Source organism: Dryobates pubescens, chromosome 7 (assembly GCF_014839835.1).
Source record: "Dryobates pubescens isolate bDryPub1 chromosome 7, bDryPub1.pri, whole genome shotgun sequence".
Classification (NCBI taxonomy): Eukaryota; Metazoa; Chordata; class Aves; order Piciformes; family Picidae; genus Dryobates; species Dryobates pubescens.
The window spans coordinates 43,820,424-43,848,037 of record NC_071618.1 but is presented as its reverse complement, the minus strand read 5'-3'; the positions used below and the strand labels follow the sequence as shown (position 1 = coordinate 43,848,037).

At 43.1% G+C, this 27,614-nt stretch overlaps 2 long non-coding RNA genes across 3 annotated transcripts in view; one reads left to right on the top strand and one right to left on the bottom strand.

Moving 5' to 3' along the window:
* The window catches only part of LOC128897340 (uncharacterized), a 67,458-nt gene extending 40,214 nt beyond the window's left edge, over positions 1–27,244 (top strand). The window contains exons 3-4 of the long non-coding RNA XR_008462347.1: positions 25,851–25,944; positions 27,211–27,244. This is a non-coding gene — a long non-coding RNA (uncharacterized LOC128897340). The remainder of the gene's footprint in view (positions 1–25,850; positions 25,945–27,210) is intronic.
* LOC128897339 (uncharacterized) lies at positions 5,586–18,212 on the bottom strand. Of its 2 annotated transcripts, XR_008462346.1 has the most exons (5): positions 18,100–18,212; positions 13,288–13,362; positions 9,857–9,927; positions 5,837–6,063; positions 5,586–5,721 (listed from the first exon to the last, which is right to left on the bottom strand). It is a non-coding gene; the product is annotated as an uncharacterized LOC128897339 (long non-coding RNA). The 2 variants fall into 2 exon arrangements; XR_008462345.1 differs by having other exon boundaries at positions 5,586–6,063.
* Positions 27,245–27,614: the final 370 nt, after the last annotated feature.

Below are 27,614 nucleotides of genomic sequence, written 5' to 3'. Positions count from 1 at the left end.
GGAAAGGACTGAGCAATGGTATGGCTGGAACAACTGCTTGTGGTCATTGGAGATTTCTGTACCAGGAGATGCCGTGTCAAGAAGGGAATGCACTAAGGAACAGAAGGGCAATATGGAAGCATCAAATGTGTTTTAACCTTTTGCACACACTGCAGAACTTTGTGATATTTGCATTTGCTTCCTTCTATGAGAAGGGAGAGTCTGCTCTCACTGCTGTGGAGAAGAGAAGAGAGGGATGCTTTTAGGACACAATGCTAGTAGCTATTGACTTGAGTTTGCAGTTGATAAGGTCTCTAGGGCTAGCATTTTATCTGAGTGAAACTCAATCTTCTTTCCTTTTTGTGGGGCCTCTAGTTGGAGCACCTTCTTTCTGCATTAAATAGGATGTGAAATTATGCACAGCAAAATTCAACAGCTACACTGCAGTATGAAGTGGATATTCATTGCTGTTTGTTTGTGTTACCATAAACTTTGGGAGGCCTCACCTTGGAGCACTTCTCATTATGCTGGACCATGAATAAACACAGAACAAAGAGCAGATATGCCTGAAATCTACATAAAGAGGCCATAGAGAAATTCTGTCAGAGTACAAATGCAGTGACACAGTACTACTGTGACAAGTGTTGGCATTAATTATACCTGCAACATAACTGTTGTCTAGGCAGATTCTGTTGAGCATCACTGTATATAAACCTTTTCAGAAGATATTTAAAGAAGGAGAGTGAACAGTTCTGTTTATGAAGAAGTCAACCAATACATGAGAGACAGCTGGGGAGAAAATACACAGCGTGGTCTGAAAATGTAACAACCAAATGATGGAAGTTGGCACTGGAAGTTGATCATAACCAAAGTCAACCTCCTGGGAGGTATCAAGAGGTATCAAGTAGAGGCAGTCTTAACAGGAACTGAAAATAAAGACAGATAGCTTATCTTTATTGCTTCAAACTGAAGAAGGAAATTGAAAATACCAAAGGAGTAAGTTTGGAGAGTGGTTATTTACAGCAGAGTAGCACTTGGGCTAGACAACGAGCGTGGCAGTGCTGCATTTGTCAAGGCAAAATAATAATATTTTCTAGTAAAGACATGGAAAACCTGGATTAAAAATAGAATCAGCTAACAGAGGGGAAAGATCATCCTTAAAGAGCTGGAAAAAGATTCCCAAACCTCAGCTTTAGCCTGGACTTTCCGATTTAAAACAAACGCCAGCACGACAGCGTCTGTCACACAGGATGCAGAGAGGTTCTGTGAGGGCCTCAACCTAAATGTGAAAAAAATACTAACAAAAGGCCAATAGTTGTAACTGCAAACAAAGAACTGAGAGCACTACTGAAGGAAATTTTCATGCTTAGGAGTGGAAAAGATGGGTGGAGGCATATGAAACACATAAAACATTGTTTCTCCTATAAATGCTGTGAAGCGAGAAAATTCCTCCGTGTCACATTCATTACTAACTTCTTATAGCTATCTGTGCTACTGCATCTTGACTGTCAGGGGTTGAAGAAAAACAATGTTCATGGTGGGAGCCTCATTTGACATAACAGAACATGCTACACCCAGCCTGAAGCCAGGACAGTCACCACACAAGCCAAGCAGGAACAGCAGAAGAGAAAAAGATCTCACAACTTAGACTTGCAACTACCACGCTGAATGCTCAGGCACATTCCTTTGGTCTTGCTTCTCAGTGCACAGAACCACTTTGCCACTAAAGGAAACTTACTCTCTGTTGCTGTAGCTTGGCATTTCAGCTCATGAAGTAATCCCAAGCCCACAGAATACGTAGCTGTGTAGCAAATGTCCACTCTCTACATTTCACAACATCAGCTCCTTCTCTTGATACCTGTTTTCTTGCTGTTCTCCTAGTTTCAGTCATTTACAGCACCACAGCATGGGTTAAACCAAAGAAACAATGAGATCAAGTGCTCAGCAATGGGGGTCAACAGCAGTGAGTAGTGGAGAGACTTACAGCAGGAGACAACTGAGAGTTCCTTTTCTTCCAAACATTTGTTACAGCACTACTGTAAGCAGAACAGAGTTGTGCCATGACATCTTGCTCTCTACAACTACCTGAAGGGAGGTTGTAGCCAGGTGGGGGTTGGTCTCTTCTCCCAGGCAAGCAGCACCAGAACAAGAGGACATAGTCTTAAGCTGTGCCAGAGGAAGTTTAGGCTGGAGGTGAGGAGAAAGTTCATACCAGAAAGAGTAATTGGCCATTGGGATGTGCTGCCCAGGGAGGTGGTGGAGTCACCATCCCTGGAGGTGTTCAAAAAGGAATTGGACGTGGCACTTAGAGCCACGGTTTAGCTGGTGATAAGGTGTTGGGTGCTAGGTTGGACTTGATGATCTCTGAGGTCTTTTCCAACCTTATTGATTCTATGATTATCTTCCTCAAAGTAGTCAGAAGCTGCCATCATAGGAAAGAGAAGCTGTTGCACCTAGGTAATCTGCCTCTCAGTTGTGGTGAACGAAAAAGATCTGGTACATCTGAAACATCCAGGGGATTCCTCACCCCCCACTCACTAGCTCGTCCCTAGTCACTTTCCTCCCTATTCTCCTCTGAAACTCAATCTGTTCTGAGGCACTACTTTTGATCTGGTCTGGGGCAGGGCAGGCAAAGCTAGAGGGCCAAGTTTGGGGGTTTTATTTTTGCAATCACCTACTCTCCAGCTCCTTTTCTTTCTTTGACCTAGCTTTGTGCAAGTACAACTAAATAAGGCCAATAGGATTAAGAGGTGAAAACAGTAAACCCTTAGGTCTAAACATGGGAAAACCAAAATATGCTGATCCAATTTTTTTGATCCAAAGCATAACATCCAGTGTTCTCAAATCTTGAGTTCACAGTATCACTAAGGTTGGAAGAGACCTCAAAGATCATCAAGTCCAACCTGTCACCACAGCCCCCACGACTAAACCATGGCACATTTCATTTCATATGGAAAAACTTCCATTCAGTTTTACATTGCAAAACCTCAAAGTGATGGGTTTGGAAGTTTTTGCACTGGAACTTTGAAAATTCCCATTCAGTAACAAACATCATAATGAAACTGTGCTTTGAGCTCTGTTGAAGATGCTGCATTTCAAAATCATTAAGTTCTGTGTTTGATGAAGAAATTATGGCTTCTGCTTAGCACTAATTGTAGTCTAGCATACGTAACCCATTGTTCTGTTGTTAGTCTTAACTGTCATCTTGAATCCCCAGTTTATACAGGTGATTTGTGAGCAGTCACTGAGTCTTCTTCAAAGCCCATATACTACCCTCCAACAGGAACAAAAAAAAGAGAAAGACAGTTGCTGACATTTCTGAACTTACATCCATCATATATTCAGTGCAATGAGAAATACCAGTAGCTATGCAGAGGCTGAGGGAGCTGGGGCTGCTTAGCCTGGAGAAGAGGAGGCTCAGGGGAGACCTTCTTGCTCTCTCCAACTCCCTGAAGGGAGGCTGTAGCCAGGTGGGGGTTGGCCTCTTCTCCCAGGCAACCAGCAACACAAGAGGACACAGTCTCAAGCTGTGCCGGGGAGGTTCAGGCTGGATGTTAGGAAGAAGTTCTTCCCAGCAAGAGAGATTGGCCATTGGAATGTGCTGCCCAGGGAGGTGGTGGAGTCACCATCACTGGAGGTGTTTAGGAAGAGACTGGATGGGGCACTTAGTGCCATGGTTTATTTGATGAGATGGTGTTGGGTGATAGGTTGGACTTGATGATCCCAAAGGTCTTTTCCAACCTGGTTAATTCTATTCTATTCATGTAATTCTCCTTTCAGGCATATTTTTGCCATCCATATTCTGGGTTTTGCTTTTGTTTGTTATTTGTTCTGTTTTGTGAGGGGTTGGTTTTGGGTTGGGTTTTGTTTGTTTGTTTGTAATTGGACTCTCTAGTCTGCTTTTGCTATGAGCTTATGATATCTTTCTGGTATTGCTTTCTCTTCCAATTGCTTTCATTTCATGCTGCTCTTGCACCAAGCAAAAAGAGTTAATCCTGTCTTCCCTAGCCTTTACTCACCAGTTAGTATCTATGTACTTGCTCCACTGGAAAGATTCTGTAACTATCCTTACATAAAACTCTCCTATACCTTTAGAGCCCCTTAATTCTTCACAATTCAATAACCTTTCCATTTTTAAGATACTAAGATCCTATTGAAAACATTCTTGAATTTGAATAGCAGAAAGGAAATACGACATCATCAAGCAGGGCAGGGAGTTTATAATGCCCCTTTTGTTGCACAGGCAAGACGACGACATGGAGCCTCTGCTCGCTGGTACATTCAAAAGAGGAAGTCATAGCAATGACTGTACCCACAGCTACAGGAAAGGAACTTCCTCCTTAGTCCAAGCATAGATATTTGCAGTCATTTGGGGTGAATCCACTGACATATGATAGGGGTAATTATTCCTGATTAAGCACAAAGTGCTTAGGATAGAATAGGACAGGACAGGACAGGACAGGACAGGACAGGACAGGACAGAATAGAATAGAATAGAATAGAATAGAATAGAATAGAATAGAATAGAATAGAATAGAATAGAATAGAATAGAATAGAATAGACCAGGTTGGAAAAGATCTTCAAGATCATCCTGTCCAACCTATCATCCAACACCACCTAATCAACTACCCATGGCACCAAGCACCCTATCAAGTCTCCTCCTGAACACCTCCAATGATGGTGACTCCACCACCTCCCCAGGCAGCCCATTCCAATGGGCAATCACTCTCTCTCTGTAGAACTTCCTTCTAACCTCCAGCCTAAACCTCCCCTGGCAAAGCTTGAGACTGTGTCCTCTTGTTCTGGTGCTGGTTGCCTGGCAGAAGAAACCAACCCCCTCCTTGCCACAACCTCCCTTCAGGGAGTTGTAGAGAGCAATAAGGTCACCCCTGAGTCTCCTCTTCTCCAGGCTAAGCAACCCCAGCTCCCTCAGCCTCTCCTCACAGGGCTGTGTTCCAAACCCCTCACCAACTTTGTTGCCCTTCTCTGGACACCTTCCAGCAAGTCAACATCCTTCTTAAACTGAGGGGCCCAGAACTAGACACAGGACTCAAGGTGTGGCCTAACCAGTGCAGTGTACAGGGGCACAATGACCTCCCTGCTCCTGCTGGCCACACTGTTCCTGATGCAGGCCAGGTACAATAAAATGTGCAGCTCCTGCCCAAGCCTATAGCTGACGAGCATGCCCCATCAAATTCACTCATAATGCCAGTTCAGTTTAATTTAACCAAGTTACATTGACACCAGAAGTGCAAGGGTACATTTATTAACATTTCAGTGTGCAACTCAGCAAGACAGTTATGTCAGTCGATGGGTTTGCAACGTCTCCACAAATACTGCACGTGTAAATGGTTTGTTTTATAGATCTATGAATTGCAGAGAGCTCATGGGTGAACATACAAAGCAAGTCAGAGACATATTGAGTCTGAAAATGAGGAAAACAAATCCCCTACCTAATGGCAATATGGAAGGATTCCAGGTTTACAGGGTGAATTTGCCCAAGAACAATGAAATCCTCAAAGGGGGCATTTTCTAAAGTCAACTGACTTCAGTTCCTTTAAGTCACACCTCTTGGTTCACCTTTTTATCATAATGAGTGTCTCAACATCAATAACAGTCGACTAACTAGTGAAAAATGCAATCATTTCAGTGTACTTACAGCTGAATTTTCTCATCATGTGACCAACTATCCACAAAGCCTCAGTGCCATTAAGAAGTTTTGAGGAATATATTATTTGGTACTGCCAAAAAAAACATAATTAAAAGAATGCATGTAAATGATATTCGTTTTCCAATGAGCAATGCTTTAGGATTATGTCATGGCTAAAGTACATCTCGGGGAAAAGCAGGACTTACATTATCCCAAAAGGCAGGTTCCAGCACAGTCAGTGATACACTGACAGAATTCACAGTAAGGAGTCACTGCAGGGTCCTGATCTTGCAACTGAACTGTCACAAAAAGAACCCTGCACTACTGCAGAATCTCCTCAATTTCAATAGGGCCCTACCCACACCTAATCAATTACAGAGTCCACCCAAGTGGGAGCAGCAACAGCGAGAACAGGACCTGTTCCTCCACACACCTGCAAAAATAGCAAGAAAGAAAACAATTAGTAACATGCAGCAAAACCCACTGATAGCCTGTTTTATTACAGCATTTAGCACATAATAAAGAAGTTGCATGGTTATTATTTATAGGAATGTTTAGCTCCCTCTTTTAAAGAAGGCTGGCTTAAAATTGCTTAAGGGTTTCATATGTAGTGACAGTACATTATGGGAGCTTTTACTGATATGTATTTTAAATATGGTTTTTTATTACTGGCTGGAGGGCCGAGCCCAGAGAGTGGTGGTGAATGGTGCCACTGCCAGCTGGCAGCCAGGCACCAGTGGTGTCCCCCAGGGATCAGTACTGGGCCCCATCCTCTTTAATATCTTCACTGATGATCTGGATGAGGGGATTGAGTCAGTCATCAGCAAATATGCAGATGACACCAAGCTGGGAGGAGATATTGGTCAGTTAGAGGACAGAAGGGCCCTGCAGAGGGACCTTGACCAACTGGACAGATGGGCAGAGTCCAACAGGATGGCATTCAACAAGGCCAAGTGCCAGGGGCTGCACTTTAGCCACAACAACCCCAGGCAGAGCTACAGGCTGGGGGCAGAGTGGCTGAGAGCTGCCAAACAGAGAGGGACCTGGGGGTGCTGATTGACAGCCACCTAAACATGAGCCAGCAGTGTGCCCAGGTGGCCAAGAAGGCCAATGGCATCCTGGCCTGCATCAGGAACAGTGTGGCAAGCAGCAGCAGGGAAGTCATTGTGCCCTGTACTCAGCACTGGTTAGGCCACACCTTGAGTCCTGTGTCCACTTCTGGGCCCCTCAGTTTAGGAAGGACATCGAGACAACATGTCCAGAGAAGGGCAACAAGGCTGGGGAGAGGCCTTGAGCACAGGCCTTATGAGGAGAGGCTGAGGGAGCTGGGATTGTTTAGCCTGAAGAAGAGGAGGCTCAGGGGTGACCTCATTGCTCTCTACAACTACCTGAAAGGTAGTTGTAGACAGGAAGGGGTTGGTCTCTTCTCTCTAGCAACCAGCACCAGAACAAGGGGACACAGTCTCAAGCTGCACCAGGGGAAGTTTAGGCTTGAGGTGAGGAGAGAGTTCTTCACAAAAAGAGAGACTGGCCATTGGAATGTGCTGCCCAGGGAGGTGGTGGAGTCACCATCCCTGGAGGTGTTGAAAAAACGACTGGACGTGGCACTTGGAGCCATGGTTTAGTTAGTCCTGAGGTGTTGGGTGACAGGTTGGACTTGATGATCTCTGAGGTCTTTCCCAGCCTTATTGATCCTATGATTCTAGAAACATGCAGAACACTTTCTCTTCATTTCTTTTATACAGACAGCATTAGGGAGACAAGGACATTTTGCTGAAAAGAAGAAGAAAAATTACAATCTGGGACCCAGTGAAAGGATCTTCAGAGTCTAACACAGGACCCAAAAGTTCCATACAAATGTAATCACAGAATTCTCTCAGTTGGGAAAAACCCTCCATGATCATCAAGTCCAGCCATGACTGTACTCTTCTTTTTTTTTTTCTTTTAATGACCAGTTTTCTCCTGCTGGCTTTGGTTTTGTGAAACAACAGATGTGAAAATAAGCCTAAGTGGGGAAAAGCAGCACAGTTTTTCGTTCCTTGCTGCCAGGCTAATGGTTTTCAACTGGGTAAGAGGACAAACAAAAAAATCTAAAATACACATTTCAGACTTCATGACAAATTTCAAGGCAGTTGTCTTACAATTTGAATTGGAAGTGTTTCTTCTCCTGTTACTGTTTTTAAATGCTGTGTTTCATATGCATGACTCCTAGGCTTCTGTTACTCTGAGAAACTAAATTGTTTCTGAAGAAGAGTGCTGTAGTGCTAAGCTCTGCTCAAAAAAGTGTTCTGAAATACTTTGAGCCCTTTGTAACCATGCACAGAAAACCATCCAAAATACCAGACATCTCCCAGGTCAGTGCTGCCTACCTGAGCCTGCAATGGGAGTGAACCAGGACCTCTGGCCAGTGCAATCTGCCCATTTCTCACGGACTGAGAAGAACAGACAGCCCACATACCTCAGGACAATCCTGGTGCCCATGATCATGCAGGTTTAGATTTAACATTTCCAAAGTTGAAAGGCAATGTGGTAATTTGAGGCAGATGTATTCTAGTATTTTTCTGTCCCTGTGCCTAGTTCTAAATCTTTCTTCACAAAGGAAATTAATTGGAATACAATGCATGCCTCCTGCACTGCTCCAGGAGTGTAGGTTATAGGATGGACCAGGGATGCATAGCTGCATTCTACATTACAGTCAGTTTCTGGGTACAGCTGAAAGCACAGCTTTACAATTCTGACAGCCTAAGAAATAGCTCAGAGCTGCAATCCAGTCAAAGAAATGAAATATTGAAGCTGTCTCAACAGTTCCCTTCTCCAATGTGGACAGGTATAGAAGCTGCCATAAAATGGAATGATTCACAAGTGGTTTGGGAGACTAGAATGCCCTGGCAGGAACAAATTTTTTGTCATGACTAGCAGAAGTAATGAAGTCTGGTTACCTATCAGCACGCTTGTACGTGCCACCAACACTTGTGCAGTAATCCCAGGCTGACACTACCCTGGCTGGTTTCCCATTCCCTTCTAAACAGATTTCCTTAAATACCTGCAGAAAATACTAGCTTCTGACTTGTAGGAGAACAAAAGGCAGCTCACCTTGTGGCTAGGTCTCAGCTACACATGAGCTATTTGGCAGACCACAACCACGTACACTGACTGGCGAGTCAACAGGTTGAACAGAACAGAAAATTTCTGAGTCCATGCTGCAGCTTTTTCTACCCTGGGGGGCACTAATTTGAGTCCTTTCTCTACTCACAGTTGCTAAGTTTCACTCAAATTGTAGAAACTTGACTCGGTGACCTCTTTCTCTATATCAAATGCAGCTGAAACTAAGCAGTGGATTCAAAAGTTACTAGGAAACAACACAATCCTATATATCTTGCTTTGTTCAGAAACTGGGCAGGGAAACACTGCAGCATAGTCACTGGGCAAATAACTAATGATTTTTATATAACTTATTGTTTTTATTCAGAAGTTACACCACAAACTCAGCTGTAACAGCAGAAGCAGGGAAGTCATTGTGCCCCTGGACCCAGCACTGCTTAGGCCACACCTTGAGTCCTGTGTCCACTTCTGGGCCCCTCAGTTTAAGAAGGACATTGAGACACTTGAATGTGTCCAGAGAGGGCAACTAGGCTGGGGAGAGGCCTCGAGCACAGCCCTGTGAGGAGAGGCTGAGGGAGCTGGGGTTGCTTAGCCTGGAGAAGAGGAGGCTCAGGGGAGACTTTCTTGCTCTCTACAACTACCTGAAAGGTGGTTGTGGCCAGGAGGGGGTTGGTCTCTTCTCCCAGGCAACCAGCACCAGAACAACAGTCTCAAGCTATGCCATGGGGAGATTTAGGCTGGAGGTGAGAAGAAAGTTCTTCACAGAGAGAGTTGTTAGCCATTGGAATGTGCTGCCCAGGGAGGTGGTGGAGTCACCATCCCTCGAAGTGTTCAAGAGGGGATTGGACGTGGCACTTGGAGCCATGCTTTAGTTAGTCATGAGGTGTTAGGTGACAGGTTGGACTTGATGATCTTTGAGGTCTTTTCCAGCCTTATTGATTCTATGATAACAGAACACAGATTTTTCACGTGGTGATGGCATAAGTTAATCCAAAGAACACAGAGACTGTTTCTACAAAACTGGCTTTGTTTTGCTGTTGTGGACAGGGCTCCAGATACAGTTTGCTTCATAAAGGTGAAAAGGGAACAGAAATAACATTTCATAGATTTTGTTTTCAACCTACCAAGACTGTAGTTGTCTGTCCTTCATGGAGATCCCTGCTTCTATTCCAGTTCCATGGTGTTTCCCCTAAGGCTTAAGAGAAGTTCAGTGATGCATACCTCAATAAAAGAACAGTGACTTTAAGTCTAATCTATTCTGTACACCTGGACTTTTGTGGGGTTTTTAACTGATTTGGGTGTTCAGGTTTTGGCTGGTGTTTTGTTGGTGGTGTTAGTTGGTTGGGTGGTAGTGGTGGGGGTTTTTAATAGAATAAAATCAGTGAATTTTAAAGAATCACCTTAAAATCCTGATACTAATGCCTGGATCCAGATCATCTTATCTCACTTTAGGGAATAATTGTTAGTAATGTGCAAGTCCCAATTCCCTTTTCTACATATGACATCCCCAGTACTCTGCATATGCTTTCCAGTTGCATATGCACATCAAGTTCCATAGAACTAGATTTCAATAGAACTAGATATAGAACTAGAATCTAGTTCTATAGAACTAGATTTTGACTTGTGTATTTCTCAACAAAAAGGCATAGATGAAACCAGGTTTTGCTTGTTGTTGGATACCAAGAACAGATGAAAGAAGGAAAGAAACTGAAAAAAGTCAATGACCTCCCCAAAGCTTCAGTAAAAAGAAAAAAAGATGAACAGCCAATGAGAAGTTAATAGAAAATTGGACATTGGAGGAAAGGTTAGCAGGAAACAATGGGTATGAGAAGAGCCAGGGGAGTGAAAATGATTCAGCCAAAAGGAGACAGGGTAAGAGAAATACAATTACTGCAGCTGAGCAATGAAAATGGGCTTTTCAAAACTGTTTGACATTGGCCTATTTCTTCTTCTACTGAAGTGAAAGAATAGATTAACATTCATTCCAAACATGCTTTAAGCACCTTGAACTATTTAACTTGTAGTATCTAAACAACTAAGGAAGTGCTGAAATTTGAAAATAAATATAAATCACTTTCTAATGATTTACAATGTCTGTAGCATGCAGCAAGCATTTGAATCTGAGCCCCAACTCCTTACCCTGCTAACAAGCATGGGTGCTAGTCTGGATCCAGCCTACTGGTTATCAGATAGGCAAAGTACAGTACAAGGTGTAAGGGACTACCAGGGATTCAAACTTTTCTCTTAAATGTCATCCTTCTGCAAATATTGTGACTTAAGTACAAGATTAATTGTTTAATGAAGCAGAATGTAAACAGTTAAGTGCTTAATGCCAGATCAAGAACCAGGTCTCAAAAAGAAACCTACAGAAAAATGACTGAGAAAGAAAAAAGAAAGAGATTGTTGAATCTGTATTAGAAACCAATGACCTCTGGGTCATATCTCAGTGCATTCTGCCTGAAAACTACTGCTTCTTTCTGGTTTAAACATTAAAGCTTATTGGTAATACACAAAATGGTAAAGAACCTGGCAAAGGTTAGATTAGTTTAGCAGTTGATAACAGTACTGAAGTTACTCTTAACACAGTTCAGTTATTGGTGTAAAGGGCTCACAATCTCTCCTGCCTATTGAAACACACTTGCACTTCCAATCCCATTTTGGTGAACAGCTGGGAGAGAGACAGTATCCTGTATTCCAACCTCTCTGTTAACAACCACAGAGATGTGATTTCTGTATATTCTCCTAAGCCATTAGTAGGGTTCTGTCACTTTCACTCTTTATTCTACAATAGAGTTACTGAAGGAAAACATAAATTGAGCCACTTCTTGAGAGATCAAAATAGGTCTGGGGAGTCTCTCAGCACCCTCTGATCATTATGATCCATCTCCTGAACTCTGGACCATTCTTTGCACCATTATGCTAAGCTATCACCTACCCAAATGACCACAAAGCCAATATCAACACTCAGCAACTATATTCTTAGACACACAAATCCCTGCTACCAATATTCCATCCCTTGTCTACACATGTACAAAAGAAAAGTCCCTGTTTTTAAGAAGTATGCTTAATAACTCCATACATAGAAGAATCATTACTTAATGAAGGTAGGGAGATAAGAGTAAGCCTGCAGACCTGAGAGTGAGTTAGAGAATGAGTTCCTCTATAGAATCAGTCATCTTTACATAAAATGATTACATTTAATGTTTTGTTCTCAGAATTATCCACATCACTAAAATGCTGTAAGTGTTTTGAATCTCAGATCTCAGAATTTCCCAGAAACTGGGAAACTGAGAAGCAAACTGAAGGAAAATATGGCAATTTAATATCCCTGACTGTACCAGAATGTCTCTAAAATCCTTAAATTGTGGCCCAAAGATGAATGCATGTGCCAAATGAAATGGTGATTTTGGTTTGTTTCAGTTTTATGACTAAAGCAGCTCACATAGAGCACAAGAATTAGTACAATTTTGCTTTGTTTTCAGACAGAGAAACTCAAGCTTACAGCACTTGATTATTTTATAGCTATCACCACTCTACTTGGACAGTGGGGAATATAACACTCATATATACACATAGAGAAGAGAGATATATATGCAGTAATGTTTTAGTATATATTTTTAAAGAAGAAGAAGGAAAAAAAAAGCTGAAGCTTTTTCTCTTACTGAAGTAATCACAATTCAAAAAACAACAGAAAAAGAACAGAAGTTTGGTCCAGAACATGCTCTTTAAATGCTCTTTCTGTTGATGCTTTTAGATATAATTTCAGCTGGTTAATTCTGTATTCTCATGAGCAGTTCTACTATTCTGACATTTGTAAATTGCTAAGCTTTAGGGAGCTAACAGACACCAAAGACTGATTCTGTGGTAACTTTTAGCCTTCTTTGTTCTATTATTAATATAATTATTTCATTTCATTGAGCTATGAAAAGCAACTAGCTTTTATTGTTGGTTAATTAGTGCTAGGTTAAGAGTTGGACCTAATGATCTGAAAGGTCCCTTTCAACCAAAATGATTCTATAAAATGAACAACTCAGATCAAGCTGTCAAACAGCAAAAAAGCAAACAAATTAGTACTAGCTAAAGCATTTCCAGATTCCTCTCTCCTGTGTCCATTTCAGCAGCATTTCATTTAAATACAGGCATACATACCTGTAAAGTTTAAGCTTCAATCTTTCAAACAATTCCAGAGATAGATAGATAGATATACTTCACTCCTCTAATAAGTGTTACTGATGAAACTGCTCACATGAACAGAGTTCAGCATGTGCACAAGACTAAGGCCCAAGCAAGTAATAAAGAAACTAGCTAATGAATTCAGCCTATCACTAGCAATTACTTTTTAAAACTTAAGGACAAATAAGAAGATAGCAATGCCTGAGAAATTAACAGCTGACACACTGGGCAAGAGTGAGAAATTAAGTTATAGTCCCAGCAATCACCCTACAAAAACTCTCACTTCAATACCTGTCAAATAACAGAATCAATGCTAGAAACAAAAAACCCAAAGCATCTCCTCCTTAACTTCATAGTCATTGCAGCCACACTATTTTCTCACCATCTGATGAGTCCTCTTCAGTTCAAGGCTGAAGTTCATGGGTGCTGTGGGGAAGATCACTTGGCAACTGCTCTGCTGTAATTAATCCATGAAAAAAAAGAATGGGCTTCAGTTGTCACAGAAAGCAAGCCAGCACTCTTCAGAATCATTAAACCCACAAAAAATAGGAAAACAGTTAGAAGTTACAGTTAGGCTATTTTAGCAAAACTTTACAACAGAATCTAAGTTTAATAACAATTCCTTCTTGAATCCTCAGGGACATGTTGATTACTGTGAGTCAGGCCTACAGCTATGTTAGAGTCAGTATTATAAGATCTGAGTGAAATGCAGTACATCCAATCTTTCAACCACACTGTTAGTCTTTATGCTATGTGGAGCATCTCAGAGGCTGAAAAAAAAATGGATTTAAAGTTGGCTACTGAAAAATCAGGAGGTAGTCTGCAGTTAAAAAACCACACCCTAACAACAAACACCAAACGCACTGAGGTGGTTGTGTTTTGTCTGAGGTTTTGTTTATTTGTTTGTTGGATTTTTTTTTTAATCTGGAAGTTTTATAGGAAAATCTAATAAAGCAGATTGAAATGCTAAGCCAGCACATTTCTCACAGACCTTACTGCCTATGGAAGCATCCCTACTGGCAAATTCAGAACTCTGTTTTCACTGTACAATAGTAAATGCTGTCCACCCAGTCCTTTCTAGATTACAACTTCCATCATTGTTAGCAGACTCAAACTGCACAAGTAAAGAATTCCAAATCCTCTCTTTGTCAGGGTAAATCAGAGACTGATGGCTACAGAAGGAAGTGGAAAACTCATGTAGGAAAGATGATGTCCCACTACACTTACTAGGATATTAAACTGAAACTTTAAACTTCAACTGATGTCAGATTCACAGAAGAGGTCTGAATGGCAGCTTGGATGAAGCTGTAATAGGGATCTGGAACAAGCATTAGGGGCAAGGCAGGGCTCAAATGAAAATAAAATAAAACAGAAAACAAAATTGGAATTTCCACTGCCTGTATGTCCATGCACCACACAAACATAAACACAAAAATCATGTGGAGATGTACAATTATTGAAAAGATTATTATCATTACTACCTGTGGCTGTTATCCTTCTGCCCTCCAACTGGTCTAACTCACCTAGGAACTGGACCGAAATGAAGGTGATAGAACAACATGCAGGTACCCAGGAGAGCCAAAGAATGTAACTAAAAAGTTACACAGTAGTGACACAATGCCAGTTTTCATTACAACAAATTCCTCTAATCCTCATAGTTGCAAAATAAAGCTTAGAAACACACAGCAAGGTAATGTGTGCCTAAGTCAGAAAAGCCTCCAACTTTTCTAATCATCCCTGAGTAGCTAGGAGCTTCTGTGCCATTTTGGCAGACAAGTACCTTGCTTTAAAGTTTGCCACCTCCCTACTGGATCTAGGCAGTTCAATACAGACAAGCATGAAGCCTGCTGCATATAGGAAACTCCAAGTATAGAAAGCTGCAGGCATGTCACCTCAGCAGTGTGGGCTGGTTTAAGTCCCTTCTCTTTCACTCAACACTGATTTTCTCTAGTATTTTAAATTACAAAGTCAAGGCCTCAAGATCTGCCAAGGCCTAAATCCAGGGTTCATAAAAAAAATGCCTACTAGGTCTCTAGACTGGATACAGTTGTCAATAGTTTCCCACTTCTGACATAATGGAACTTGTGCAACAAGAGGGAAAAAGCTACCATTTCTGGAGACAGAACTTCCTTGATGCTGGTGCAAGTTAATGGAATGAACATGCCTAGGAGCTAAGGGCCATCAGAAACCTAACTGTATTTTGTTTAAAGAACAAAATACATTACTTTGACCTTGCCTCACTAACATAAATACATAATATGTGTATGGAAGAAAAGACAGATAAAATAAACTGAAAATGTTAAACTGCACATGTTCCTTCCTCTGGCAACAAGAGAATAGATAACATGACAAATGCTGGTCGTGTCACTTGGTACAGTATGAGGAGATTCTCTGACAATATAATGACACTCTCTGAGGAGAAGAATCTGTAACAGAGGACAGGCACTACTAGAAGGTGTTCAGATAATGAGAACTGTATGAGGAAAGAATTCCATTATAGAAACTGCAGCTTAACCTTACATTTGCTAACACACTAGATAAGCCTTCCACCATTCTGATGAGCACAAGTTGCTTGGAATGGAAATTTGATCTAAAGAATTGACATCACTTTTGGTGAGGCTCGAAATCCCTTTCTTCATCTTCTGTTCTCAGCTGTGTTCCTACTGTGACTTTTTGGCTTCACTAGTCACTGAGGAAACAAATTGATGATCCTGTCCCAGCTGCTAGAGCCAGATAATGCAATACTCACCTTGTATTACATGGATTTCTAAATCGTAGCACTTGCCTTTCTCACTGCTTCTGAGACTCAGTTAAATATTTACCCACTCTGATCCTTAAATTACTATAGCTGTGCATTATTTAAATTAAGATATAGGGGTGGAAGAATTAAATCAAGGCTGTTACATTAGGTTTATGCTGCGTGCAGTCCTCAGTAATACTGAGAATGATTGTGTAATAACACTATTAGCTTCGTAAGTCTGAAACACAAGAGCACAATAACGAAGGCAACTGCTCACAGATAATAGCATACTTTTCAGTCTGTACAAGATAGGGGCCTGTCTGCATCAACTACAGAATTGTAGGAGCAAGTGTTAGATATTAAGGGATGCCACCATTTCACTTTCATTAAGTATCTTAATGAAAGCTTAGGAATGACATTTAGAAGGACAACAGTGTGATTCATGTAAGAGAATACCACGTCCTGCTAACCAGAATGTCACACTACCATCTACACCTTATTCTTATACTGTGGTTGGGAAAACCTGTGGAAAATAGTAACTAGAATTATAGCAGGGCAAAGCTGCACATAATCTAAGTGCAGAGAAGTGGCATCAGCAGCACCCTAATTTCATATTTTTCTTTACTGTTTTCACTGCTGTTTCCACTGCAACACCCTCCTTTTGCAGGCACACAGCCTCCAGAAAAAAAAAAGTACATCTAAGGCATATATTATCATTATTTCCAGCTGAAAGGCAAGCTTCTTGCAAAACTTACTTGCTGTGACTTTAATAAAATCAGAGCAGAAATATAAATACACTGTAAAAAAAAAATTATATATATATATATTTTCTCCTTTTTAAAAGAAAGGGTTTAGAATGTAAGGGTTTGGGGTTTTTTTTCCACCTGGATAATTTTCACTGAGAACTCGCTTTTTAAAAAGTTAGGAATCAGCTTCTTCAGGAATAGCACACTTCAAATCCAAGGAAAATTTAACAACATCAATGCATAATGTTAGCTATGTGATTATTTACACGTTGCCCTGCACTACTTTTTCACGAAGAAGATCCAGAATTACATTTTTATTTTTTTTTCTGAGTAGCAATAGCTGCCGTAGCCATGATGGTGTAAGCTTTTTGAGCCCAAAAGCTTGCTGGTTTCAACTGTGTCATTTGGTTTGGGGTGGGAAAAAGAACAAAAAAAAAAAAGGGGGGAAAAAATGTTTTAAAAAAATAGAGAAATTCTCTCTCCCTTCAAAACTTATTCCACTTATATTTTTGTCAGTGCAGCTCTAGAAGGGAGTAGTGGAATCATAAGAGTTAGGCCCTAAGTCTGCTAACGTTCGTCTGCAAGGAGTCCAACTGAGCTTACGAGGGCTAGGTCACAACCGTGAAGGGAAGATTTTGAAAGTCAGTGGGCACAGAGCTCCCGAGCTCTCATGTACTGTCGAAAATCTTCCCCAAAGTCATGGGAACAACAGCTTGTAGGTCTCAGGCCTCTGTTTTCTTTTTCCCCCTTTTATATAAGCCTATCAGATAAAGCACAAATCAACTGCTGAAGTAAAAAAAATCCCGAGGAGCTGCTCCCAGTGATGAGTTGGGTGTCTCTACAGAGGCAGGGGTCCGCTCAGCCCGAGGAGAGCTCACAGGGAGAATCCTTCAGCAGTCAAAAGTCAAGTGCAGATCAGTGAGAGGTTCGGGCGGCACTGTTAGCCTGCCTTCCCTTCGCGGCTTTCAGCAGCTCGCAACCTCCATCTCGCTTTCCCCATCCGTGAAACGGGGATAGGAGCGCTAACCCAACTATCAGGTACCTTACGATCAGTCACAACTTGGGGCTGAGGGCTCGGGGTTGCGGCGTGAAAATGAAAGTTCCCGTTTTCCCCTGAGCATTGCGAGCAGCCGAAGCGGGAGCGCTCTCGGGAGTTGAGCCTCACTCCGTCAAGTTCCTCGCAGAAATATTTTTTTTCAAATGACCAGCGTACGGCACTACGGGCCCAATCTGCCCCGAGATGCGCCCACACAGGACCGCTGCGCTCCGCCACAAGCTGTGCGCAAGCCCGGGCGGGGAAGGGTGGCGGTTGGCGGGGGGAGGTCGTCGGGCCGCTGCCGCCGCGGCGGGCGGGAGCCCGGCTCGCTGCCGTGGAGCCGGTGCGGCGGGAGGGGGAGGGGGAGCGGCGGCTGCCAGGGTGGGATCGGGCCCGCGGACTGCCTCCGCGCGTTGTGGGCAAGCGCCGAGAGCTTCAAACCCGCCGGCTTCCGCGGGGTGCGCGGCTGGAGCTGGGCGGAGGTTGGGGGGGGGGGGGGGCGGGAAGCTGCAACCTGAGCGCTGCGGGAGCCGCGGGGGTCCTCGGAGGCACGAGTGGGGGGGAAAGGCGCTCTTCGTATTTTCCTTAGGCTCTCTAACGCACGTCCCCCTCGCCCTGCCGGCTTCCTTCCCCTACCTTCCCAAATTCACTGCTCCCCCCCGGCGCCTTTACCTTGACAAGTCCGCGGGGCTGGCGGAGGTCTCGCTCCCCCTCTCTCTCACACACACATCTCTAACGCGCCACCTCTCCCCCACGGGCCGGGACTCCGGGTGACATTTCTCTCTCTCTCTCTCTCTGCCCCCCCCCTCTCCTCCTCCTTCCCCCCCCCCCCCCATTAGTGGCGGTTGGGTTGGTAGCGCGGGAGCGCGCTAGCGGGGAGGGCGTGGAGCGCGCGGAGCGCGCGTTAGCGGGGGGGGGGGGGGGGAAGGGGAGGGGGGGAGGGGCGGCATTGACAGCGAGCGCCGTGTCCGTAGAGCTCCTCAGCTCGAGCAGTGGCGCTCCCCGCGCGCGCCCCCCCTCCCTTCCCGGCATGCCCCAGGGCAGCGGGGCTGGCTCTAACGAATTTGAATGAAGAGCCTTGGTCTTTCGGCGCCATTTTCGAGTGATGCCCGATCGCATCGCTGCCGCGGGGGAGCCGCGGCTCGCGGGGCCGGCCGCCGCCGCGCCAGCTGCGGCCAAAAGTCACTTCTCTCCCTCTCTGCCCCACGCTCCTCTTCCTGTCGCCGTCGCTACCACCGCCGTGCTTCGGAGCGAGTACCGCCACCGGCATAGGCGGTAAGAGCCGGAGGGACCGGGCGCGGCTGGGGTAGAGGGAACTGGGCGGGTGGGGGAAGCCCGTTTTCGGAAAACGAGAGGCAACCTGTATCCCGTCGACACCAGGAAAAGTCGCCTCAGGAGCCCGGCGGGAAGCGGGCAGGAGGCACCTGGAGGTGGTGGCAAGTCTTGCCGCTGGCTCCCGGGCGGATCTGTCACTCGAATCCCTCAGCCTTAGAGGGTGGGAGCGGCTGCCTCCTCCGGCAGGTAACCCCGCTCTCCCGGGGTGACTGCGAGCGGCACCTCGCCCAGGCGGGGATCCCGGGAGCCTCGCTTAACACCCCCGGCGGCCCGCCCCGGGGAGAGCGGCGCGGAGGCGGGCGGAGGGAGCTCGGGGCGGGCGAGAGGCGCGGGACAGCCGGAGTGGAGGGTCGCGCTGCGGCCCCGGTTTGCGCCCCGTTCTCTCGTGACATGACATGACAGGCTTTCCCCGATCTCCCCCCTTCCTCACCACCCCCACCCCCCACCCCCCCCCCTGCGGATCCCTCCCCCCTTCTCTCCCGCCTCTCCGCCGTGGAAATTTCGGGGCACCGCTCGGGACGCGGCGGCTCGTGCTTCCCAGCTCTGCAGCAGCAGTCAGGATGACTTTCCCCACTTACATGTCCATCTCCCTTTCTCGCCTCCCCCCCCGCGCCCCCCCTCCGCCGCCTTCTTCCTCTCTCCCCATGTTTTCGTAACCCGGATTAATGCCCCTTCGCTCTTTCTGTTTCCCCTCCCTTCTCTTCCCTCCCCCCTCACTCCCCCCCCCCCCCCCCCCCCCCGCCCCCGAATAAGAGAACAACCTTCGCTTTTTTTTTTCCCTCCGTTTGTTTCCTTTCCATGTTAGCAGATTAACTTCTTCGTTTAAGCGATTTCTTCACCTCCCACTTAAGCGCTTAATTTCCCGTGTCACGATATCGGAGCCGCCTTTAGCAGAAACCTGGGTGACGGTTATGCTGCCACATGCTATCACATTTATCATCTCTGTCCCTTTGGGTATTAACGAAGGACCAAAGTGCTCTTCATCGCGTATTGCACACGGCTATTTTTTCCCCCCTTAGCATTAAAACGCGAGTTTCCTTCCTGAACTAGAGGGGGGGAAACATAATCCGAAGCCATTTGAATCGTGCCAGCTATTTGTAGGTGGTTTTCCTCTCCTCCCACACACCCCAAAACCGAGTAAATACCCTCCCCATAGATAGCCCAGCCTAACACTGTGATCAGAGCTGGCCATTCACCTCCTCTTCTCCGCCTACAAAATTCTCTGTCTCTGTCACCCGGGTCGCTATTTGTCATTGGCTTAGCTATTTTTTGGTGGCTGTTTCTATGTCATTTCTCGGTGGCCAGCAGCTCTCTGTCTCTCGTAGCTGTGTAAGCGCGATCGTTGCTTATTGTGATAGGCGCCGAAATCTCTCTCGCAATCTATCTGCTGAGCGATTCCCCCGCCGCGCACACACATAATATGTGACACGGTGCCTTTTCCTCCACGACGCCGTTTAACCCGTTCGGGGCTGAGTTTGGTGTGGGCGCTTGCCTTTCGGAGTTGTCTACAACATAACACACAAGACATCTTTTTTTGCCGCCGCTCCTGGGTGGGAGCGCGGGCAAGGATAACACGGTGCAGCGGGGTAGGGAGTTCCGGAGCAGCGCGGTAAGCTCCGGCGCTGGCAGGCCAGCGGGCTCCTTCCCAGCCACAATTTCTAGCGTTACTTTTTATTCCTCTTCCTACTTCCCTCTTCACTTTCGGCGGCCCGACTGTATTTTTTTTTATTTCCTTTTTTTTTTTTTTTCCTTTTCATATATATTTTTTTTTTTTTCGGAGGCAGGAGGGCGTATGGATATTTCTTCCGATGCCGTATGATCGGCGGGCTCTGGCGGCTGCCGTCGAGCTAGCGGGCGCGCAGGATGCGCAGCCAGTGCAGCATCGGGCCCCAGTCAAGGCGCCCGTTCAGCAGAGACTGGACCGGCTGCTGCCCCCCCTGGTTGCCTGCGGGGACGCGGTGCTGGGGCCGAGAGGTTGGACCGGGTCACAGCCTTTCCCCGCTCCTCTCCTCCACTTCATTCCCCCTCCCAGCACTCGCGCTCCCTCCCCCCCCCAACCCCCCCGCACATCCCTCCGCGGCGTTCAAAGCCAGAACCAGCCGCTTTGCGCTTAAGCACCCTCGCCACCGAAAATAACGAGTTAACCGAAGAACGTAGGAGGGACGCTGAGAAGAGTTGGGGTACAGAAGTGCTGCACAAAAAATTTCTGTGTGCATGCCTGAGAGCGTGTAGTCTTAAAGTGAAATGGCAAAACTTAGCGTTTCCAGCATGGCAACTGGATTGTGATTCAAGGTATTTTCTGTGGAACACAGAAATACAGTAATTCAGGAAGCTTTTCTTGTGTCGAATCCTTAGTTTTCCCTGGACTCTTTTAATCCAGTGCACAAATTCCACTTTTTCGGTCCTTTTTTCCCTGGGAATAGCTGCTTTGTTTTTCTCTACAGTTTATACCTTTATGCCCTGCTAGCTAGAAAATTCAGTTTAATCACTGAAATAGCAATGCTAGTAAGATTCTATTGAAATGTAGTGTTTATTTCTTTAGATTTGCTTCATTACTTTTCAGAGTGTTTTCAGAAACGTTGTTAGCAGTATGGGAATGTGCACAAAGCTGTTTCATTGTAGCCGTGTATGCTTCGAAATACCAAGATTTGAAGAGATTTACACTATTCCACAGTGGCAGTGTTCTCATAGACACTGACTTTCACTTTTAGGGAAATAACTGTCCTGGCTCAGAGCTGATTTAGGGGGGAAAAAAAAATATATCTATAATTTGGTGTTGTACAGGTGCATATGCATTTTTTTGCACTGTGTGACAGTCACGTTCAATAGGATGCAATTTATACCTGTTTTTCATTTTAATTAAAATCTGTGCTTGGAACATATTTGACTACACAAAACAACTGTTCTTTTCCAGCTTTTTTTATTTCTCAGCTGCACCATTCCCATATTTTACAATTACATAAAGGTGGGTGTGGCTAAAATGAAAGCAGCAAGCAATCTAATATCAATATATGGTGTATGTTAAGTAGGTTTCCCTTTCTTAGATTTGATGTATTCCTTATTTTGAGGTCGGTTTTGGGGGAGAGTGGGGGTGTGGGGTGTGGGTGGGAAACCATGTAGTTTAAACAGACCCTTGTAGAACTGCTTGCATTTTTTACCTTAGTTAAGATGTCAAACATTAACTGGGAGTACTTGGCCCTGGAAAAGTTGCATTTGGAGGAAGTATTTAATGAACTTAAAGATTTAAACGTATATATTTTTTATTTTATCAGCAAGTGAAAGTTGAAGTTCTTTGTTTAGTGGAGGAATAGCATGTAGCATAGGATATGGGGGTTGGTTTGTAGTTTTCTTGGTGGTGGGGGGTTTTTTAATTTATTTTTTTATTTATATTCAATCTAATCCTTTATCTTCATTCCCAGTAAATCCATCCAGATAAGCTTCAATTGTCTTTTTTTTTCCCCTGTTTTTTTGTGCCTGTGTTTGGACTTTTTGGGTAGGTTTTTTTTGTTTGGTTGGGGTTTTTGTTTGGTTGTGGGGCTTAGGGTTTTTTTGGGTTTTTTTTTAAGCCCTCTAAGTTGTACTGGAATCCTGCAAAAGGTACCCTTTCATCCTATAGGTGTGTATCTGCTGAAGCTTGGAGTAATTCTGAGATTTGATTTTTCAGAAATACCAGTCCTTTGGAAGTGTGACTGTTGTATCTATGGGACTTTTTCATGTGTTAGGGTAGTATTACATAGGAAGTTGATTGTAATGTTTTAAATGTAAGCTATATATGTGCTAACAAGGTGTCATGGGATTCTTTTTCTGCTTGTTTGGCTGGGGTATTTTTTTTTTTGCTTACCTTCTGGAATTCTGAACTTCTTACTGTTCCATCCAAAGTGAAATGTCATGGAAGGAGTTTTGCTGGTAAATTGTAGTCTTTATTTCTTTGTTTATCCTTAAGACGAGTTAAGTCAGGTTCTGTAGTGAAGTGCATCTGGATCTGCCTGCACACTACCTGTCTGTGTACATCCTCCCTGCGAACACTGTGGGGACGGTGCACATCTCATCCATCTCTCATGTCAGAAGGCATCCTAACAGGTGTATCGGTGCTTTTCTGTGACACTTTCACATATATGCAAGCACAGGACCTTTCTCTACATAAAAAGTAACCATGTAGCAGTTATCATTTCTTTTATATGACCACATTGTTTTGTTGCTTGCATTAGGAAGCAATTAGCTACTGAACACATAAGGGAGACCTGAGAAGCTTATCACTGTGCTCTACGAATATGCTGCAGGTATTCTGTTTTGTAGATACAGTCATCTGCCCACACCCAAAGGCCCTCTGCAAGTCATTGCAGTAATTTACATTCATTACAAACTGTCAGAGGCAGGGCGCATCTTGGGCTGCCTTTGCCTCTAATTGAAAGAAGCAGAGAAAGAAATTGTAGGCTTTTGTGTACAGGAAGGGAAATGTTTTTATGAAGAAGTTTTTAAAACTAAAAAAAAAAACCCACTTGGAGTAAGTGTTCTCCGTGGGTTTTCATACATACATTTAAAAGTTTTAAACCCTTCATATCTGACACTGGGACAAAAATCTCCAAAATGACAGCATTTTAATATTTGGAAACTTTTCTTTGAGCAGATTGCCCAAATTCTTTGTGTCCGTGGTCCCCTGTGACTCTTCGATTGCCCAGATTATTCGTGTGCGTGGTCCTCTGTGACTCTTCTCACAGCCATCTATTTTCTTTTTTAATAGCACTAGTTATGTGTTTTTAAAGGCAGAAAAAAAATGTTGATGTGCCCCCCCAGATACAAAAAGGACATCAAGAGAGTGGAGCTGTGCAGCCACAGATTTCCGCTGAGCTTTTTTTTCCTCTTCAGTGAAAATGTTGCTCTGCAGTTTTTACTTGTTTTGTACATTATTTGCAGGAGTTGCAAAGAATTTTTAGGTGTTTGATGTGTTCATTCATGAGAAGCTGGATAAGTTTGATTTTTTTTTTTTTTGCAAGGGATCTCTTTATTGAAAAATACCTTGATTTTTGGATACTGGGCAATTTCAGATACTTAGATATCACAGTGAGCTTAGGTATGAAAATTTCTGCCTGTGTTTTATAGTGGGTAAGGCAATATCTCTACTGATTATTTTTTTTAAATTTTGATATTTTTTTTTAACCCTTTACTGTATGATATTTAAACCACTCCAATTCTAATAAAATTTGGGCTATATCTGATCACTGGAATGGGTAGAACCACAGTTGAAGAATAGTTTAGATCTTAGCTTCGCATGTCATTGTGTGAGAACTTCAGCAAGCCAGCCTGAATAATACAATAGGGGAGCAGAACTTGAGATCTAGTGCACCAATTTTGGCAGTTTTTTTACTTTAATATTTGCATCTAATTAATATTTTTAAGTGCAGCAGTGGAAAATTAAAAAGGTTCTCTTTACAGAGAATACTAAGAATTATATCCAGGTATAAAACTGAACACTTTTCCATGTCTCGGTGGTGAGCAGTTGCTAGTGTGTAAGGATGACCTCGCACACACACTTATTTGCCACATACACACAACAGCAGAAAATGCAAATTCTGTGCATTTAGCTTTTGTTTTGTTAAAAGTTTCCTGAGCTGCCTTCTAAACCTGAAGGTGATATTGTAATACTGCTCAAAGCTGAAAAATACCAATGACTTTCAGTGATCGTTATTGGTGTCTAAAGGAAACCACTGTTAGAAATAGGGCCCCCCTCACCCGGAGACTAGTTTTGCTTTCAAAGGCTGCAATGAGTGTATCCACAGCAAACAGATAATTAGTAAACTTTCCTACATTGGGATCTAATTGCAACTAATTATTTTTATGTAGCATAAACTGAAATTCACTTGAAGATTTGATCTGAGAAAGGGATAATTACACATCGAATAGGGCTTAATCTTGTATTTTAATTTCAAATGGATTTATAGAAGTTGAGTTTCAATTTTATCTTCAGGTATGTTAAATCCCAATACAAGTGTGTGTTAGGGGAATTTTCAGAAGAATATTTGTGGTTCTGGTTTAAAAACAGAACCTATTTTTGTATTATTTTTTTTTTAAGGGTGAAATAGAGGTGTGGAATACATGGAAATAAAGCTAAATTCATTTTTCTTGTTAAGACAGGGTGCTTAATATACTTCCCTAGCTGTGAGGGGGAGGTTTAGTATTTTCTGGAGTACTATTAAAGAAGAAAGAACAAATTTATGGAAATATTTGTTAACAGGTGACCTGATCTGGACATCTGCTCCTCATTTATGAGACATAGGGTGTATCTGGTCATGGTATCTACAGTGGAAAAAGTCAAAGTTAAAATGAATTTGAGATTTTTGGCTGTGTGAATGCATTGTTTCCTCCAGTAGATATCTGACTGTAGTTGCTCCCTCTGCCAAGTCATACTTTGTTCTTACCTGAGCATGGCTAATTACTGTCATAGCTTTTTGTTTATTTGTCATCTTTGGGTTTTGTTTGTTTTTTTTAAGTTTTAAAAATTTATTTAATCTCTCACTGTGTGAGGCAATATTCCCATTGATATGTTTTAAAGCAGCTAATCTCTTTAGGTTGCATTTTAATGGAGGAGGTAATGGCACTGCCTTAAGGAGCAAATAAAAGCCTCTGAAAGAAACACACTGGAAGTTAAATACATAACAGTCAATAGCATATTTAGGAAATTAGATAATGATAATCACAAATCCATGAAGCACACTTACCTGTTTGAGCAGGGAGGGAGAGATTGGGGGAGGGGGAAAGGGAGAACAACCACCCCCCCCACCACCCCCCTTTTTTTTTTCTCCTTCCTCTTACTTTCATCTTAAATGCTGCGGGAAGAATGAAAGCAGAAACATGCTAATCTGATTTGTTTCAGGAGGCTTCTGATAATAGAGGCGTATCACAGGTGTTCCTAATCAAGTCAGTTTGGTTTTAAAAAGGGGAGGAAAAAAAAGAAGTATTTTTAAAATTAGGATTTCCTGTAATATAGACAATGTGAGGGTCAAGCCAATGACCTACATCTATGTTTGGGGATCAACCATGAAACTGTGGGTGTTGGAAATGCGTTATAATACATGACATTTTTATTGCAGGTTTCGACCTTTCAATAGAGAACTGATTTTGGAGAACGGCTTACTCCTGTGATTGCAAAACCTCTCTCTGGAAGGTTGATGGAGCAGGAGCATGGTATATATTACATTAACATTTCCCTTCTTACGTGTGTTCTTCATTTGAAAAAGCATATATTCAGTGGCACAAGATACTCAGAGCATTCAAACTAGACTAGATTTAGTCAAGATTTTATTTGTTACAATAATTCTTTACACCCCTCCTGTAAAAAGAAAAAAGTCTGAGTGGCAGCATTTGCACAAACTCTGCTCAGAAGGAAATTGCCAAAGATATGTGTAAAAAGCTGGGTTTGCAACAGCCTTGATCACTGGAGTTACATAAATTCTCCCTATAGTATTGTTCTCCTATTCTTGCCTTGGGAATTACTTGAACTGAAACAGTGCTGATCCAAAACCAAAGTCTGGATGATAGAGTGTTTATTTTTAAATAAGGTTTATCTTTTGTCGGGAGGGATGTGCTGAAGAATAGAGGAGACAGCTAGCTGAGTGCATTTCAATGTACTGTGAAAAATCTGGCTCTAAAAGCATTAATAAACCAGCTACCTGACAAGCAAAGAGGCATAAAACAGGGACAAAAGGCCTTCCGAGCCTTCCACCTGTACCAGCAGAGCTCCAGATTTTATTTGTTGTATCCATTTGTCAGTAAATGGATATCATGTAGTAAACCAGTGAACATTTAAGAATAATTAATGTGGACTATGCTACACTCATACTGCAAGTCCTGCTTTGCACTAAAAGTGCTAATTTGGCTGAAACCGAGAAATCCATTCAGAGTAATCATAACCTATCTGCTGCTATATGAATAATCTTAACTAACCATTTACATAAACAATTGAAATTAAAATAGTAACTACTCCTGGATTGAGTAAATTTGTTTAAATACAAAGTGGGGTGGTAAAAACTGCAAGACTTTTATCTTCAGCAAAATATATTGCAGTCCAGCAACTTTTATGAACATGTCGTGACTTTAGCAATTCCAGCTTTCAGCTGGAATCGAGTTTTTGTCCTTAATCAGATCTGTCTGTCTTCAAAAGCTTTTTTTTTCCCCCCCTCCCTAGGAAGTAATTCTAACATCAAGTAAGAGAAGTCTGAAAAAATCCCAGAATTTTCGATTATCCCAGAAACTGCTCATTTATACCAAGCAAATCCAGCTGAGGTGTAAATTTCCCTTTTCCTCAGTATTTTAAATACTAGGGTAGTGTAAGTGAGGAGCTGCTGGATTTTAGCAATAGTACACCTCCTGTTAGAGAAGCATTTGAGTCCTTCATCTCCTGAATCTATTTTTCATATAAAACTGATTATTTTATTATTTATTTTTTTTTAGGGTAGTTAAGACCTACGAAAATTATCACTGGAGAAACAAAAACTTTGAAGGCAGCAAAGTGTAGGAAGTGAAACAACGGTTTCTGCAAGTTTTGCAGTTGGTGATTACAGACTTGGGTAATTCTTTCATATTTTCTTCCTTTCTGATTAAAAATCACAAGGGAAGTATTTTTTGTTAGTAATGCTCTAATAGTGTTTGGGTAGCATGCTTAATCTGCTCCCAAATAAATAAATATTTAAATATTTCACACTTTGTCCAGAAACTGCTCTGAGTCTCCTGCTGCCTTTCTGGGGGGGGGTTATGTGGTTGGGCTTTCTTCTTTTTTCCCCTCTTTTTATCTTTTTTTTCCTTTTTTCTTCTTCTTTTTTTTTCCTCCCCCCCCCCCCCCCCCTTTTTTTATTTCT